A 20,274-nucleotide genomic window follows, 5' to 3' on the forward strand; every position below is an offset into this window, starting at 1 on the left:
CACAAGTTCTTTTCTTGTCATGAAACCGACGAAACCAAAATTGGCAAGCAGAAGTAAAGCAAGGGAAAAAGGCCTAGTTCTTCTTCCTTTTTTGGTCAACACATTTCTTTTTTCCCCTTTTTTTTCCATGGTCCCTTAAATGTAGATTAGTTCGGAGGTGGTCAAATTTTCATTGATGAGGGCGAAAAGAGAATTACAGACACTCAAATTTCCGCTTAAATCTCTATTGGTACGTTTGGTAGGCGGAGTTAAAGGTGGATCTGTGAAGTACCCACATATCCATTAGGTTGTATGTCTACTTCGAATTAGGGCAGGTTACCATGCTTTCCTTCCATCAAGTTAGATGCCGTAATTCAGGTAATGTATTGACCCCGGTGCCTGAAATACGTTCAGGTGGGGTCTCCGTGTAGGTTCCTGAACGTTTCGTTTTAATCACGAGTATGGGTTAATCAAGGAAAAAATTTGATGGCTTGTAACTCTGCACTTAATTTATGCTACATGGTTGTCTTTTAATTTGAATATGTATAAGAGGATAGGGGTGAGGAAATATGGCATACTACATGTCAAAGAAAGCATGCACAAATTCTGCGAAATGTATGCTCTTCCCGCATTCATTGAATATACCTAATATCATCTCATGGGAAACGATTATCCCCTGTTATTAAAGATTAGTTTCAGCAGTCTCATCCACAGATATTCAAATCATCAACTAATATATATATATAATGTTAAATCTATAGAGTAAAAAGCTATACGAATTTACTCAAAAACATCTAGTAGTTAAGGAAAACCAATTTAGAACCCAACACCTAAATTTCAACCATATATTTCTATTTAATAATACTTTTATTTTGCTGGTTTATACTCAATGACACGTTTAATCAAATGGGTGCTCACTAGTATTGGAATTGGAAAATAAATTTATTAAAAATGATTGATTTCTAATTTAAAAACACTAATCAAACGGATTTAAATGTGAAACTTGTTTTTTCAAAGAATAATGAAAAACTTCTTTATATTGATTATTAGATCGTAACTTTTACATATGTACAACTGTTAATATATTTTTGAAAGTGGAATTTTTCAATAAATTTTATATATTTTTGTATTCAACTTGGTATAATCGATAATGAATTAAACAATTTTTTTTGATAAAGATTACATGAGAAATTTTTTTCGACCTTAACTAAATAATTTATATTTTTTATTTTTTATTAAAAAAACTAAATCACCAACCCCTTAAGTGATGTCAGCACATAAATTTAACTAAATCGCCAACGCCTTTATTTATGTAACCACATAAATTTAGAACTATTACGAGTAGTTTAATTAGGAGATGTTCTTTATTTTTGGATAGTATTTTTTAAGTTTATTTTGTTTTCTAAAATGATAAATTTCAGTTCTATACCTAATAATCTTAGTAAACTTGTGTGCATAACATAGCCCACATAGTCTGAGTTCCATGATCTACTAGCTATAGGAAGTTTATGTACTGCTCTGATTAGTATGTTTGTCATCGGTTCTATACCATTACCAATTAATGGTACATAGTTAGTCTTACTCTTACATATAGGCTTAGAAATATTAGGAGTAGTTCAATTAGGAGATGTTTTTTTATAATATTCTTTTAATTTATTTTGTTTTTTAAAATGATAAATTTAAATTCTATAATTTGTACATTTTAATAAATATTTTTTAAAATATTAAATAAATAAATAACAAAAATACACAATCTTAATCTTCAAGTTCTTGTAAAAAAAAGTCTCGAACCTATTATTAAACCAAATAAAAGAAATAAAACATTACAAAATACAAAAACAATAATTATCTACCTACGTAAAGCGGAAAGGTTTATGTACTTATGTTTAGGTTTGGAGTGGAGCTTATCCATATACTGGGCAGCTTCTCATGTACAGAGAAGGGAGATAACGGCGCTGTGTTTAGCTGCTTGATGCTGGAAGACGGTCCTAATTGTTCTCCACTGAACCAGTTGAAGTATCACTCCAATGCCTGTTTTTCTCAAGTTGAGCAACAACTTCCTTCATATCCGGTCTCTCATCCCTCTCTGACGCCATGCATCTCAACGCCAATTCTGCAACTGCACTTACCATTACCTTCACCTCGTGATTTACTTGAAACTCCAACTGCGGATCCACTAGTTCATGCAAAGTCCCTTCCTGAATCTTTCTTATCGCCAGGTTAGCAAGGTTGATTTCCTTTCTGTTTCGATTTATGTCCATCGCTATTTTGGCAGAGATTATCTCTACCAAAACGACCCCGAAGCTGTAGACATCGGATTTCTCATTCAGCTGATAGCACTGATGGTACTCTGGGTCAACATACCCTGGAGATCCTTGTGGGATAGTAGTGACATGTGAGGCATCCACAGGCAGAAGCCTGCAAAGCCCAAAATCAGCCAATTTGATATCCAAATTCTCGTCCAGGAGAATATTAGAGGATTTCACATCTCTGTGTAATATGGGCGACTCAAGGCTGTGAAGGAAAGCCAAGGCCTGAGCAGTTTGAATAGCAATGTTCAAGCGAGTATTCCATGGTAATCCCTTGGGGTTTCTTCGATCGCCATGAAGATGATCGGCCAGGGTCGCATTTGGGACATATTCGTACACAAGCAACAGCTCTGGACTTTCTGCAGGGGTGCAGCCATAAAGACGAAGGAGATGTGGATGGTTCAAGGTCGAAAATATCTTCACCTCATTGATGAACTGCTCGATGTCCTAGAGTTATCCTGATAAAGTCTCTTTACGGCCACAACCCGTCCGTCCCAGAGTTTACCCAGATACACCGACCCGAACCCTCCAACCCCAAGTTCGTTCTCCTCGTGGAAGCAATTTGTAGACTCGCGAAGTGCTTCGTAAGAGAATATTCGCAAATTGCCCATCTTGCGCCCTGAAAAATATCTAGAAACACGACTGCTAGGAGGAGGTTTTCTGTTCTTCAAGTGAGAAGCTAAGAATAGTACCGCTAGCAGCGCAGCTCCTCCAACATAGCAACCTGCGTTGGAATGAAGAGATTAATATCCATGTGATCTTCATCCAACCCCGAATAGAATAATGGAAACAGACTCACGATAGGGTTGAAGCGGAGAAACAGAATACGAAGAAATCATGAATTTACCTATTATAATAGCTGTTCGGCGACCTGTAACGCGGCCATAACAACGACTATCATAAGTAACGGGAAGGATTCACATATACATATAAAAAAAACGTCATCATGTTTTAGATGTTTTGAATTCAGTTGAAGTATTGATATTACTGTTCCAATCTTCAAATGAGAGTGATGAAGATTGGCCATATACATGTACCTATGACAACCCCATTTCATGGGTATCAATGTAAATTCAAAACTAGCAGTTCCATGTAGTTTTGCGAAAATTTAAAATAGAGCATACCGTGGCCAGGGCATTTGTATGTATGAGGTCCATCCTTGCAATAGCAGATGAACGGTGCGGTTGAATTCGAAGTATTATTGTAACGGTAACCACATATCCCATGACTTGCTTCACATGATCTACAGCGCTTTTCTCTCTTTGTGTCATTGTAAACCAGTTGCATCAATCCCACATCAACTGTTACTTGTGCCTTAGAACATCCCAGAATCAAATTCCCATTGTCGTACAAACCGTAAGAGACACTAGAATTACATTTCCCGCTAAACAATATTGAGTGGTCCAGTTGACCCTCTTTATTACACTTGTACACGTTCAGGGTCCTGTTCTCTTTAGCAATTCTCATAGCGATATCTGTACGTGCTGGAGGAGGTATCTGCATGTCAATGGGATCATCTAAGAATTTGCACTGCTCGCCCCTCACAATTATAACGAAGATCTTATAATGGTCGGGAAAATCTAGTATTGTGTAATTCTGGCCCTGAAATGAGATTACTGGAGCTAAGTTCTGCACACAGTCAATTTGAAAGCTAGGGAGACCACATCCGCGATTCCCAACACCGAAAGGATACGGTATATTCAGATTCCCACATCTCCTAGTATTTTGGCAATACTGATATTGCACGTCTAGGCATAAGGAGCAGGGGAATAGAGAGGCACAGCAGGCAATAAGGATGATGAAGAACAGGGTTCGATGCAGGGAAGGAAGAAGGCGATGAACATATAATTCCATCGGGCATAGAACCAGGGCTGGGAAGAGAAAAATGACCCTCTCAGCCGTTGAAATTATAATTTCAACTGCAGTGAACAGAACAACAGCAGCTACTTTATTCATTTGTCGTGATCCGGCGCCCCACATTTTCTCCCGATCTTTTATGTCACCGCCATTACCATCTTTTCACTCTTTAATTATTTTTGAGTTCCCGAAGGATGAAGATCAGATACAACACTACATCATTACTTCTCAACAACTATATTAATGAGCTGAACGGCTGAAAGAGAAAAGAACCAGCCTCGAGCCGACATAGCATTTATCAACCATAGATTTCATCACCACCGACTCAAGAAATACAACAAAAGATCAAATCTGTTAATCATGAGCAGCATAAACTTTATCAGCAAGTTAAAGCGGTGAAGACCCTTTCCCGCACTATAAATAGAAACAGAAACAGAAGTAGAAAATAGAGAGGAAATAGATTGAAAGTCCTTTTGTAACACACAACAGTGTAGAACAAGAGAGTTTTTTTTGTATTGCACAGCAGTGCTGAAATTTTTTGAGATAGTTGTTTTTGTGGAACTGAAGAGTTCCTGTTGTAATCCCTCTGTCAAGAGGAAGATGCTCTTTAGCATAATATTTTGTGAAGATCCCTCTACGTGAGGAAGACTTAGTTTTATCTGTTGGTTTATTTTCATAAACAGAAGTTTCTTTCTGTGCGTTGCTGTTACACCAAAAGTTATTTTGTCAAAAATTTCCTGTTGCTGTTACACCGTAAGTCGAAAAATACTTGACGTCAAAATTTACGTTGCTGCAACACCACGAACAGCAACTGAAAAAATTTACGTTGCTGCAACACCACGAACAGCGTTGCTGCAACACAAGTTACAGCAACTGAAAAAAAACTGTGTTGCTGCAACACCGTTTCCAGAGAACGAATTTTTCTGTTTTTCTGAGTTAAAAACAAAGTATTTTTCTGTGTCAAAGACAAAGTATTATTTTGATCAGTTTTTGATCCTGAGGCAAAGTAGAGTATTATTTTATGCTCTATTCTTGTGTTTTTGAATTATCAGAAAACAGAGTATTGCTCTCTGTTCATATTTTTGTTGTTTCAGAATTTATCAGAAAATTTTCAATAGTGGAAACAGAGGATTTTTCCACTGTATTTTGTTTGGAATAACCAGAAATTCCCGACATGGTATCAGAGCTTGTCCAGGCTCTTTGAAGACATCAAAGAAGCTGAAAGAAGATTTGTTGCTGCAGCAGATTATCCAGCAGAGCGAAAACGCTGTCAAGGTATTTTTCAGATTAGTTTTTTGTGTAGCTGCTGAAGACAATTAAGTGATTTTTTTTTACAGTCAAGTATTGCAAGAATGGCCAGCACCAGCGTGGGTATGTTTAATACCCAGCTCCCACAGTTCAATGGGAAAAATTATGACTACTGGGCAATAACCATGAGAGCCGTGTTTGCCTCACATGATTTATGGGAACTTGTTGAATATGGATTTGAAGAGCCAGCAAATGAAGAAGAGTTTATTGGATTAACTCAGGCAGAGAAAGAGTTGTTGAAGAGCAATAAGAAGAAGGACTCAAAAGCCCTTGTATTCTTATATCAAGCAGTGCATGAGAGTGTGTTTCCGAGGATAGCAGCAGCCAATACATCCAGAGAAGCATGGAAAACTCTCAAGACAGCCTATCAAGGCATGGAGAAAGTGAAGACAGCAAAACTACAGTTGCTGAGGAAAGATTTTGAGAACCTGCGTATGAAGGAGTCAGACAATATTGACTCATTCTTCACACAAGCAATTGGTTTGGTCACACAGATAAGGTCTCATGGAGAAACTCTTGAAGAAAGGAGGATTGTGGAGAAACTATTGAGGTGCCTACCCTCAAAGTTTGATGTGATTGTCACCACCATAGAAGAGACAAAGGATCTCTCAAATTTTTCAGTTGATGAACTTCATGCATCACTGATAACACATGAGCAGAGGTTGAGTAGAAATGAAAACTCATCTCTAGAGCAAGCCTTCAAGACCCAGATGTCATTTGGAAGAGGAAGAGGTCAAGGCAGAGGAAACAAGAGAGGAAGAGGCAGAACCCAATACAGAGGCGGAAGAAACAGTCCAGCAAACGTTCAAGGAAGAGGCAGCAATCCAAATCAGAACCAAGGCCATGGCAGCAACCAACAAAGTGGACAACATCATGCTCAAGGACAAAGGTATGAAAAATCCAATGTCCAATGTTATTATTGTAAAAAATATGGGCACTATGCAAATGAATGTAAGAAAAAGCAGCATGATATGAGTAATAGATCTAGTGCAAATATCACTAGAGAAAATATCAGTCAAGATAATGTGTTGTTAGTTTGTAATATGGCTGAAACAAACAGTGAAGATATATGGTTTCTAGATTCTGGTTGCAGCAACCATATGACAGGAAACATAGCCCTGTTTTCTGCTTTAGATCAGAGTGTGCAGTCACAAGTCACACTTGGGACTGGTAGTAAAATTTCTGTTATGGGAAAAGGAGAAGTTAAAATATTTACAAAGAAAGGTGAAAAGAAAACCATAGCAGATGTCTATTATGTTCCTGGAATGAAGTGTAATCTCTTGAGTATTGGACAGCTTGTTCAGAAGGGTTACAATGTTTTCTTTGAGAATGATGTATGCACCATCATGGACAGATTACCCAGCAAACGCTGTATTGCTGAAGTGAAGATGACAAGGAACAGGATGTTCCCTCTCAGAATAAGGGCAGATCTGAAAAATAAAGAAGTAATTGCAGCAGTGACACAAGAGGCTCTTCAAAGCGTACCAAAGGATGAAAATTGGTTGTGGCATTTGAGATTTGGACATCTCAACTTTGGAGGTCTTAATTTGTTGAGTAGAAAAGGAATGGTAAGAGGATTACCATTGATAGAAAAGCCAGACAGCCTTTGTGAAGGTTGTATATTGGGGAAACAACACAGAGAAAGTTTTCCAACTGGGAAAAGCATAAGGGCAAAAGCACCCTTAGAAATTGTCCACTCAGATTTATGTGGACCGATGCAAGCTCCATCACTTGCAGGCAGCCAATATTTTCTAAAATTTATTGATGACTTTACCAGAAAGACTTGGGTTTATTTTCTGAAGAATAAGAGTGAAGTGTTTGAAAAATTCCAAAATTTCAAAGCACTTGTAGAAAATCAAAGTGGGCTGTGTATCAAGGTTTTGAGAACTGACAGAGGAGGTGAGTATATCTCCAAATAATTTTTACGTTTTTGCAGAGAAAATGGAATTCATAAGCAATTTACAGCAAGGTACACCCCGCAGCAAAATGGAGTTGCTGAAAGGAAAAACAGAACAATCATGGATATGGCGAGGAGCATGTTGAAGGCAAAGCATTTGCCAAATGATTATTGGGCTGAAGCTGTACACTGTGCAGTATATATTTTGAATAGATGTCCTACAAAAGCAGTGATGAACAAAGTGCCAGAAGAAGCATGGAGTAGGAGAAAGCAAGGAGTCACCCACATGAAAGTTTTTGGTTGTGTGGCTTATGCACACATTCCAGATCAGCTAAGGAAGAAATTGGACAGCAAAGGGGAGAAATGTATTTTCATTGGATACAGTGAAGAATCCAAAGCTTACAGGTTATATATCCTATCCACCAAGAAGTTTTTTGTGAGCAGAGATGTTCAATTTATTGAAGAGGAAGCTTGGGATGGAAGCATAGAGAAAACAGTTAATGTTAAAAACTGTTTGTCTCATGATGATGATGATGAGGAGTTGGCTGAAACACATCCCCAAACAGCAGCGCCAACAACAGAACATCAAAAGACACCCTTGAGGAGCAATGAGAATGCTTCTCCAAGCACACCACAAGGAGGAAATTCAAGTGCATCTACAAGCACTTGCACACCGAATGAAAAAGGTAAGAAATTCAGAAATTTAAGTGATATTTATGATGAAGGAATGAATTCTTTGTTTGCCTTGTATTGTCATGTTGATGACCCTGTTCATTTCGAAGATGCAATTAAAGATAAGAAATGGATAGAAGCTATGGATGAGGAGATGAATGCCATAGAAAGAAATAAGACATGGGATTTAGTTGATCTACCAAAAGGTAGAGAAGTCATTGGAGTTAAATGGGTCTACAAGACCAAGAGTAATGCTGAAGGCAAGATAGAAAGGCATAAGGCAAGACTTGTTGTCAAGGGATACAAGCAGCAGTATGGGAGAGATTATGAGGAGACTTTCGCACCGGTTCCAAGAATGGAAACAGTAAGAGCAGTGTTGTCCATAGCAGCACAAAACAAATGGAAAGTTTACCAAATGGACGTGAAGTCAGCATTCTTGAATGGAGTATTAATGGAAGAGGTTTACATCGAGCAACCTCTAGGCTATGAGAAGAAAGGCCAAGAGCACAAAGTCTGCAGATTGAAGAAAGCTCTTTATGGGCTGAAGCAAGCACCAAGAGCGTGGTACAGTAGGATAGATTCCTATCTACTGGAGAATGGATTTGAGAAGTGTGAGGGAGAACCCACTGTTTACATCAAAGAAAAGGACTGTAAAATTTTAATTGTTGTGTTATATGTTGATGATGTGATTTTTACAGGTAATGATGACTACCTCATTGAAAATTTCAAATCAGTCATGAAAGAAGAATTTGAGATGACTGACATGGGTTTGCTGAGATACTTCTTAGGAATAGAAGTAGATCAAAATAAAAATGGAATTTTTATTTCACAGGAAAAATATGTAAATGAAGTGTTGAGCAGATTTAACATGCAGGACAGCAAGGCAGCAATCACTCCCACAGTGATGGGATTAAAACTCAGCAAAGAGGACAGCAACAAAGATTTTGACCCTAGTGTGTACAAGAGCATAGTTGGCAGCCTCATGTATTTGACTGCAACTAGGCCAGACATAATGTATGCTGTTAGTTTAATTTCCAGATTCATGGAGAAGCCAAAAGAAACACATTGGCAGGCAGCAAAGAGAATTCTGAGGTATGTTAAAGGTACAAAAAGGTATGGCATATTTTATACTGTTTCAGAATGTTCAGATTTAGTTGGATACACAGATAGTGATTGGGCTGGAAGTGTAGATGACCGGAAAAGCACATCTGGTTACATTTTTCACATAGGTTCAGGAGCCATTTCATGGGCTTCCAAGAAACAGCCAATTGTGGCATTGTCTACAGCAGAAGCAGAGTGTGTGGCAGCTACAGCAGCAGCATGTCAAGCGGTTTGGATGAGGAGAATGTTGAGAAGTCTATGCCAGGAGCAGGCAACAACAACAATTATTTTTTGTGACAATAGCTCAGCTATTGCATTATCCAAGAACTCTGTATTCCACAAGAGAACAAAACACATAGACACAAAGTTTCACTACATCAGAGAATTGGTGAACAATGGAGAAATCATTTTACAACATTGCAGGACTCAGGAACAGGTTGCAGATATTCTGACAAATCCATTGGATCAGAAAAGTTTTGAGTTTTTAAGGAAACTTCTGGGTATGATTGATAACCCAGCAGTTGAAATTAAAGGGGAGTGTTGAAATTATAATTTCAACTGCAGTGAACAGAACAACATCAGCTACTTTATTCATTTGTCGTGATCCAGCGCCCCACATTTTCTCCCGATCTTTTATGTCACTGCCATTACCATCTTTTCACTCTTTAATTATTTTTGAGTTCCTGAAGGATGAAGATCAGATACAACACTACATCATTACTTCTCAACAACTATATTAATGAGCAGAACGGCTGAAAGAGAAAAGAACCAGCCTCGAGCCGACATAGCATTTATCAACCATAGATTTCATCACCACCGACTCAAGAAATACAACAAAAGATCAAATCTGTTAATCATGAGCAGCATAAACTTTATCAGCAAGTTAAAGCGGTGAAGACCCTTTCCCGCACTATAAATAGAAACAGAAACAGAAGTAGAAAATAGAGAGGAAATAGATTGAAAGTCCTTTTGTAACACACAGCAGTGTAGAACAAGAGAGTTTTTTTTATATTGCACAGCAGTGCTGAAATTTTCTGAGATAGTTGTTTTTGTGGAACTGAAGCGTTCCTGTTGTAATCCCTCTGTCAAGAGGAAGATGCTCTTTAGCATAATATTTTGTGAAGATCCCTCTACGTGAGGAAGACTTAGTTTTATCTGTTGGTTTATTTTCATAAATAGAAGTTTCTTTCTGTGCGTTGCTGTTACACCAAAAGTTATTTTGTCAAAAATTTCTTGTTGCTGTTACACCGTAAGTCGAAAAATACTTGACGTCAAAATTTACGTTGCTGCAACACCACGAACAACAACTGAAAAAATTTACGTTGCTGCAACACCACGAACAACGTTGCTGCAACACAAGTTACAACAACTGAAAAAAACTGTGTTGCTGCAACACCGTTTCCAGAGAACGAATTTTTCTGTTTTTCTGAGTTAAAAACAGAGTATTTTTCTGTGTCAAAGACAAAGTATTATTTTGATCAGTTTTTGATCCTGAGGCAAAGTAGAGTATTATTTTATGCTCTGTTCTTGTGTTTTTGAATTATCAGAAAACAGAGTATTACTCTCTGTTCATATTTTTGTTGTTTCAGAATTTATCAGAAAATTTTCAACAGTGGAAACAGAGGATTTTTCCACTGTATTTTGTTTGGAATAACCAGAAATTCCCGACATCAGCAACGACATGCACGACAATGAAGTGTAGGTAGTGTTAAATAACTCAAGAAAGTCGATTAAATTTCGGGAAATTCACTTTAATTATTTATTTTTTAACATAAACCACCAATAATTTATTTAGATCCATCCCTTCCCTTTCCTCTCCCGGTTTCCACAAATAATGAATTTCGTTTCGTCAGTATTCCATAAATTAATCATTTCAAGAGATAAGTTTGAAAGAAAAAACTGTAAAAAGATGCCGTGAAAAACAAGTACTAGGATTTTGTGTCGCAATAGATTCTGTGATATCCACGAGAAGGTACATGTTTGCGGAATTCTACCATGAAGATGATGGTTATTGAATATAAAATTATGGCGAAGTCTTTGAGGTCAACAATTGCAACTTTCACTGTACGGATAGCTTGGAACCAATTTACTTCCGGGTGAAGTAATAAAAGTATAACCGGTGGGATAACTGTTAATAGATTTTAAACACCAGAATTCTAAAGTTAGAGTTGGTGATAGACTTGGTTACATATAGTTAGAAGTTCTAAAGTTAGAGTTGGTGATAGACTTGGTTACATATTGCTAGAAGGGTGGAACTACTCTTAATAGATTTTAAACACCAAAATTTTAACATTAAAATTTTAAAAGTTAGAATTGGTGACGAAGCTTAGTTTCATATTGCTTATATCTTTTTATACTATCTCTATAGAGATGACCTCTTTAACTAATCTACTAGCTATCATTGATTATGTAATAGTCATTCTATATAAATTTAAAAATATTCCCTCTCTCGAAACCAACAATTTAAAATATTCCCTAAATTTACAATCCACATACATTCACAATCATCATTTTCACACAAAATCTTCAATCCGAAACGATCATTTCCTCACGAAATCATGAGAGAATCGTATTTACAGGGATTTTCTCCCACCAAAATCAACAGAACACTTTTGCTTTAGTGAATAGCATGTAGAAATCTATGTACCGTTTAAATTTTCTAGGTTCACAAAGACCGAAAGGCTTTGAAAGCTCAAACACCGAAATATTCGCTCAAAAGAAAAATTAAAAACAAACCAAATAAACGAAATAATGCAGAATAGAACGGAAGACATGAGTCTTTGGTGGGAAAAAAGAGAAAAAAGCCTCCTGTATTCGTAAAATCTATGATGATTTACCATAAAAACGATATCGAATTATCACTGAAATGGTCAACTTTTTGAATAAACCGACTGAAATGGCCAGGCTGCGATTCCGTATAAGATTGGCAGATTGTTTGATGGTGTGGAAGCAGGGTGTATTTTCTATTAATTTTTAATATTTTTGTTTAGGTAGAGAAAAGTAAAGTATGTTTAATAGTTAATTTGTAATAAGTTAGAGGGTTTTTGTTTTTTATTCAGTTTTTTAATCATATTGCTAAAATAAGGACAAATATTTCATGTATAGAATTACAGTTACAACATAGAAGAATTCAAGATGTTGTGTCCACACATGGTAGGGGTGAGGTTGGGTATTGTAATTATGAGAGTAACAAAGCATGTAAGCATGACTCTTCTTTCTTTCATAGTGAGACATAAGAAACTTCATCTTTTCATAACGTTCAAAGGAGAACAATGGTGTTATCCACATTCCTTCTAGAGTAGTAGTGTGTGACATCACTTTGAAGGTCAAGGCCTGACATTCAATGTTTCCAATGTCAATGGTAGTCCTTGTCAAGGTCAGTCCTTGTGATTTATGTATAGTCAGCACACAAGCATCTTAAGGATGATTTGTTTCTTGTTACTTTGTTGTATGGGTGGAATTGCTACATACTTTGGTTGTGTTTGGTTCCATGGAGAGCCAATGTATTTATCAATTGCCACAACAACATATGCTGGTAAACTTGGAGGGCTATGTTCTGGTGCATATGTAATTTGCATGACTACTCTGAAAGCACATTGACTAATCATGCTTGGACCCATAAATTGCAAGATAGCATAACTCGTTCGCTTACACATAGAAATATTTGTTTTCCAATTGGTCATCATCTTGTTGGTGTGCTTCTAAACCATTTGTGTATTATGTAATACTCCGTGCAATTGCCATATGCAATGATTCAATCATGGATTTTTTATAGTTATCAACAAGAATGTTTGTTGCAAAGAGGTGGATTGAAGTGTCAAATATTTGGCATTCTTTGATGGACAAGAATATGTTAGTCCTTGAATGAAGGAGGTTTCAGTCATCTATTGTTGGTGTAGCATTGTGAATGTTTGTCAACATGTGGTAGAAGCGAGCCTCAATGTTGAGAATTCCTTGATGTCAAAACATTGTTTGCGATTAGATTACAATGGTAAACGTTGTCCATAAATTCCTCCCTAGAGTTGCACCTACATAAAGAGATTTTTCCATTATTGATGGAAGTTAGCCCAAGTCCCTGACAACAATTATTGGGCATTGATTGGATGAGTAGTGGTTTGTTTCTATAAATTCCTCACATAAATGACTCTTTATTTGCACAAACAATTTAGAGTCTACGAAACTCATCTCATCAATTAAAATGTACTAAATATGTTTCATCTCTTCTTGGAACATTGTAAGGGATTGACCACTTAAAGGCTTCATGTCTTTGATAGGAATATGAAGCCTTGAATGTACAGTGGTTTCATGTATGTTAAATGTTACAACACCAGTAGGGGAAAGAAGAAGTATTGGGCTATGGCCAATTGTTGCTTGAGAAGATAGTGCCTCTTTGATGCAGCTTATCAAGTAGGATTTTCTGGTGCCTGCAGTTCCTTGGATGATCATCTTTAATGGCTATTTTGGTTCTCTTGCTTGTGAGTGTTGTATGAATATATCCAATACACATTGTTGATTTGTAGACAATGTATTTCTGAACGGACATGGGGAAATTTGTTCTTGTAGGCTTCCCCATTCCTTCAATTGTAACTGATGAAGTTTGGTGTAATGTCTAATGTATCTTTTGATACTTCTAGTTGATCCCATGGGTGGGAAGTGTCGATTCCTCGATGGTCGAGCATGTCAAGAGAACTGAATTGGTATTCCTTGTGGGGACCAATCTTAATAAAGCTTGGCATTCATTCATCTTCATATATGGTTCTATGTTAATATTGGTAGGTTCATCTTTAGATGGTTAGTCAAAAAGAGTGGCAATAGTGATGTGATTAATATACCACGAATGGTATTCATTTCTTATGCTCTCCCATTTAGCCAAAATGTCTTTCTCTAAAAGACCCATGTCTTTAGAGAAAGAGCAAAAGGGTTTATATAAGAGTAGCTCACTCCAACAAAAATCAACAAAGGCATTGAATTCTTTTTTTGGTATAGTAAAAAGTGGCCATACATAGACAATGGTGGGCATGTGCCTTTTTTTTTCATTTTTCATATTTCCATGCTTGGTTATATGTCTAATCTTTTGCAAGGTAAAGCAAATAGATAACATCCATGAAAGTAGGAAGAGTCAAATGTGCATTGATGACTCAGGTGGATCCCGACAAGTAGTCAGACAATTCATGAGATATTTGGTGAAATATTTGGTGACCAACATTTAGTTTGGTGAAGGTGCGGCTACATGTGACAAGGGGAAACTTTTGGAGCATATGGAAAGTTTCCTAGGCGCTTATGTCATGATCTACAATTGCTTCTCAGTGAAATTGTCAATAGGCATTTGAGGCGAGATCATCTAGATGTGATGTAGTTGCAATTTTGGTTAACATATGGTGATAGGTCTCAGATCTCCCCTTTGATTTGAAAGCGTATTTGGCAATGTATTTCAGAATTTCATGACAAGAGAGCATGGGTTGGAAATCTACATTTTCTCGCCATATTTGATGTATATTAGGATTATGGATATTCAGGCACTCACCATTGCATGTTGGATGATATATCTCTTCGCTTGTTTCATCAATGTAGAGTGATGATTCCATTTCCACCTTCCAAGGGAACTTATACCTACATTCAAAAGTAGCCCCTTTTTTGTGTAGACATGTTTTCTCAGTTCATTTTGTATGTCTTTGAACTTGATTCAAGAGTTGACCATAGTCTTGAAGTTAGTTGGATGTAATATCTCTTGTGTATCTAGCAAGAAAGGGTCATATTCAATGGATTGATGCATAGACATGTGTGTGTCAGGGTCTTTTCTAGGATTGCAAGTTGTAACATAGTTATCAAAGAAACTAATTGCACTATTGATTTCATTTGGGTCTTCCCAAGTCATCATTTCCATTTTTGGAGCATCAACAAACCATAAGAAACCATGTATATGTCTAGAGCCTCAACGTTTCCATTCATACCTACAAAATGAATATGAAATTAGTAGTAGAAAGGATAAATTTTTGAGGTTAAGTAGAGGTAGTTTGAAGTATTATACACTATGTTCTTGTACTAGTAGTCTATAAGATGCATATATTTTTTCAGTATCTCTTCATTGAATATTCAAAACCTTTTCTACATGTATGCAACAACAATGTGGGGGTGGTCAATGACATTCTGGGTATGCCATTGGTGGTGAGGCATTGGACTAGTAGGTTTTATCTCATGCATAACTAAATGCAAGTCCAACCATTTTGTGCCTGCTGCGCTAAGTGAAAAATAATGTCAGGCATTGAAGTTGTGTGATCATTGATGTTAGCTCAGTCTTTTGTATGGTCTAGTATGCTCTAGTCCCATGAAGGTGTGCTTTGAAACACATGCCATGGTTTGGTAGGATTTTTGCAGTAAATTCTCTAAGACGGGAATGAAAATATTCAAATGTGGTTGGTATATTACACTCTTGCCTTCAATTGAAAAATAAGGTAGTTTTTGCTTGACTTCGATGGCACATAATCAAATTATAGAGGTGATATCTAAATCTAGGATGGCTACCGAACCTATTGTTGTTGTATATCATTAAGTGTACTACATAACTATCAAGCAATATGTTCTTCATGCGTGGTTGGTGAGGAAGGGCATCCCCAGTTAGGAAAACAATAGAAAATTCCTTATCAAATGGACCCTTTGTGTTGTACTCATTGATTGGTGATAGGCCAATTGTTGGCCATGCAATCATATTTGGTGGAGCATTGTTTGTAGTATGAACAAATGCATTTGTTTTTTCTATTTCGAGTTGGGTATCAGGAGATCTAAACGCAAAGGAAGACAATGGTTTCTCCTCATGGCCAAGATCATGTTGTGTTATATCTGTAGTATTTGGCTAGGTGGTGGAAGAAATGTAAGTTTGTAAAGACACAAAGCTGAGGTGAGAGGAGAAATTGGTGAAAGTGTCAGGAAGAGATGCAATCAAGTTTGGATCTAATTAGACATCATTGTAATATTTTTCATGTTGCATGTTACATAACAATGCATTCATGATATGAGATTTTGTGAAATAACAATCATAACATTTCCCCTTTCCTCCAAGCCTCTTGAAAACTAATATGTTGAGATCTGAAAGAAGGCATTGAAGGTAAGATGTTATTTGAAAATTTTGTTGTGGGAAGGTGGTAGTATGGCCACTATATTTGTATTGACCACCTCGAGCATGCCTAACTTGCAATATGGGGCTAACTCAAGCAATGAGCATTTCCTCAACTTGAGTAAGTATTGAAAGGATGGCGGGTTGGTCACCAAGATCCGTATTATTCTGTTTGGAGAATCGATGTTTCTCTATGACGTTGATTATAGTTATGTCCATCAGGAGATGGGAAACAATGAATTCCACAGTATGATTCCATACATATAATATATGTATGTATGTTAGACAAAGCATCAATATGTTTTCAAAATATTTGGAAGCATTTTTATGGCCATAATGTTTGAAAACATGTGTTGGCAAATCCATATGAGGTGGTTCTTGTTGTATGTGTGAAGTCTATCTAAGTCTCTTAAGTCTGCTTTTTTTCTCAACATATTTTATCCTACAGTTTCAATTTTTTGGCTCCTTGATGAAGAGTAGTAGAAATTGGGTCAACGTTTTTGCTAGTGGGAGTGTGATGGTTGCATTTAGCTCTTCTTTTTTGGTTTATTTATATAGAATGGATTATATATGACAATTATAGTTGTATATCTTTCTTTCAGGAAATGTAATTTGTGAAGAAGGTGCGTGCGAAATAGTTGATGTCATGCCTTGTTGAAAGAGGACATACTTCTGTAATAATATTGAGATTCCTTTGCTTATGGTATTTGTTGTTGCTATTTGGAAGACGGGGCCATTTTTGGCCCTTTGAAAAGAATTGATTTAAAATTTGTTGGGTGATGTAGAGTATCTTCATTTCCATCATATACTTGTACTTTATTTGCTTGAATTTTGTAATCCTTGTTTTGGCTTACACTAGATGACATTTTCTATAAGAGAAATAAGGAACAAGTTATAATTAGAACAAAACAATATTGGTAGCACATTTCATAGTTTTGATAACATGTTTTTGTATGTGTATGTCTAAAATATATTGAAAATTGTTATATTTAATTTTAGAATATGTATAAATGAATGTGGAAGTTGGGATTCTTTCCATAGAAATGATACAATGGAGGAAAGAGTCTCAAAACATAACCACTTTATGTAATATGTATAAGGAAAAATGTACATAATTAAAAAATGTTGTTTCGAAGGAAAAACCACACCACTTTGAATTCACTGTCTAATTTCTTCCATAGAAATGCTAGAATGGAGGAAAAAGCCTTAAAACATAAACACTTTATATAATATGTATATTGAAAAGAGTAAAAAAAATACAAAATGTTGTTTGGAAGAAACAATCAAACCACTTTGTATTCACTACTTAGCCAACGATTCAGGGATGGGGATTTGATCTTTTGGCCTTAGTAAGTGTTCCATTTTATTACATGAAATCACAATGCATTTGACTTGTTTTTTATTAGAAAATGTTTCTTCGTGTACTACTAGTTTGAACAAGTAACTATTAAAGAACAATTTGGAAAAAATTATTTGATCTTTTGGGTGCTCCCGTCATAGCCATATTCATATAACTTCTCGGCAAGAACACTTATAAGTTGTTTTGCAAGTTCTTGAAATGCATTAACATTGATTTTTCTTGTTTGGTATTCAATGTTGAATTGGAAAATGTACCTATACTCACATTCAAATACATGTTGATTACACCTCTGGTAATTCCAAACACCATCCCCAATAGGTGTGAGTTTTCTTTTGCACGTCAAATCTTTAAAGGTAAGAGCACATGTAGTGTACCAATAATTATCTGCAACTATAGAATCAATAGTTTCCTCGATCAAAATGAATGTATGGTTTGGAGCTTTTCCAATGCCCTCATTTTCTATGTCAACCAAGTGCTTTCGAGTGAATGGATGCCCACTTAAAGATCAATGTGCGGATAATGAGTGACAAGTAGGATTTTTCAATGGCTTCTTGAACCAGGTTCTCAAATCTTATGTTTTTTTGAGAATAGGATTGATGGAAAGTTGGGATGTGAAAGTTGTAGTAATTGATATACTATTAAATTCAGTTACTTTTCCAGCATTAAGAGCAATAATTGGAACTATATTTGAGACAAAATATTGGTTAATGTTAATTTTTTTACACAATATTCCCCATAATGTGAGCTTTATACTATAACATGACATGTCCTTTACTTGGAGGGTTCTATTAAGTGTCTATTTTCCATTCTTTCTCGTGACGATTAAAAAGGGCTAATGGAAATAGAAACTCCAATAATATCAATTATAGAATTGTTGGATAAAGTTGGTACTTCATTAATAGGAGTGAACATAAACTTGTAGATTGGTATTGAATGTTCATCCTCTAAACAAGCTTCAATTGTCTAGGTAATATCTACAATTATTTCCCAATCTCTTTTTAAATTATTGAATTCTTTGTTTGCAAACTTGATGTACCCCTTTGAGATGATGTACACTTTCCCAATGTCTGTGGAAGGATGGAAGTATTTCTCTTGGCTGTTGAAGCATGTAATATGTATCTTACCACCTTCTACATCAATAACATCAAAGATAAATACATGGTCAATTCCCTTGGAATTAATGAATGTTCACATATTAGTTTTTGAGAGAACTCTAACTATCAATGCCCATTCCTTTAGGGTTGAGTGCAAATATGCAATAGATGTAAATTTTGGAGGCCTTTTAGTGGTTTTCAATGGTTTTTCTCTAGAAGCACGTACATCTTAGTTCAATGTAGGGTCACAAATAATATTTTCTTTCAAATTATGTACTTTCATTTCAAGTACTATGAAAACCATGAAAAAAAAGGAAAGAAACATGTACAATTAGTACTTCAATTAGTGGTCACATAGTAGGTAATTTTAAATGTGGGTAATGTTTGTGTTCCTAGTGAGAATGAATGGGAGATATAGGAAGAAAATCAAGAGAATTGTTTTATAAATTGTAATTGAAGTTAAGTTATGTGAAGTGTTGAAAAGTGTGCAACAATAAATGCTTGTTGAGAATGCAACAAGATGATGGAGCTTAGTGGAATGGAGTCGCCTTCACTAAGTGGTCCCACATGCTATTTTTGGCGAAAATTCTATTTTTAGACATATGGATCATGTCTATGAGTGGCAGGATGCTGTTTATGGATGATCGGTCATGTTGGGAAAAATAGATGGACTTCTATTTTTGGATCACAGCCGGAGTGATCAGAGTCTATTTTTAGACTACTAGTCAAAAATAGAAAATTCAAATATTATTGTCTCATAATAATATTTAGACTATAAACTTTATCTTATCCTCTTGGAGCACTTCAGTTTGAGCTACAGATGTGGCACATGCAGCTGACAGAAGGAAATATGCTTTTCTTATGTGTTAGTTGAGCTATTGCATGCAGGACATCAGTTAGAACTCATGTGGTTGAGTTCTGTGGAGTTAGATGAGCAGTTAATGGAGTTGTTTTAAGTTTGACTTTGTTAAACTAGTTGTATTTAGTCTAACTGGCCAATAGACTAAGTGATGAGTTGTGTGAATTAGTTATTAATTAATTCACTAATTATTAACTCATAATGCAACTGAAGAATACATCAGTTAACTCAGTGCATGTACAGTTCATTGGAGACAGGTGTTAAAGGTTGAGATTGCTATCAATTGTGACTATAGTTGTGCATGAGACTTTGCACAAGCAATGTATTGAGTATGCCCATGAGAATGCCCAGTAATATAGCCTGTGCTCATGTGATTGCCAATGTGAGTGATTTTCCAAGGTAAATAGAACTTGGAACGAGTTTGGATTCATTCATTCTCTTGCAGGATTGTGCAGTGGAGGCAGGCAAGCAGCGGAGGAGATTTGGAGATCAGATCTGAGCTATATTGTGTGTAACAGGTGGAGCTAGTACTGATTACTTGTGAGGAGTATTGTACTATGTAATGTTACATGTTCTCAATCATTAATATAAAGATAGTGTGGGGTTTTCAGCTGTAAGCTTTCCCCGGGTTACATATTGTGTTAATGTGTGCATGCGATTGATGTTTCATTATTTTTGATGCTGCTAAATTGATGATCAACATAGAGGAGGTTATGTATTATGCATG

The 20,274-nt window shown here is 36.2% G+C and overlaps 1 pseudogene; it reads right to left on the reverse strand.

The window, feature by feature from the left end:
* Positions 1 to 1,848: 1,848 nt before the first annotated feature.
* LOC149234238 (LEAF RUST 10 DISEASE-RESISTANCE LOCUS RECEPTOR-LIKE PROTEIN KINASE-like 1.4 pseudogene) lies at positions 1,849 to 2,902 on the reverse strand (annotated as a pseudogene).
* Positions 2,903 to 20,274: the final 17,372 nt, after the last annotated feature.

This window comes from Pinus tabuliformis, chromosome 8 (assembly GCF_031772625.1).
Source record: "Pinus tabuliformis cultivar Carrire ecotype Pingquan chromosome 8, CPIR1, whole genome shotgun sequence".
In the NCBI taxonomy this organism is placed as follows: domain Eukaryota; kingdom Viridiplantae; phylum Streptophyta; class Pinopsida; order Pinales; family Pinaceae; genus Pinus; species Pinus tabuliformis.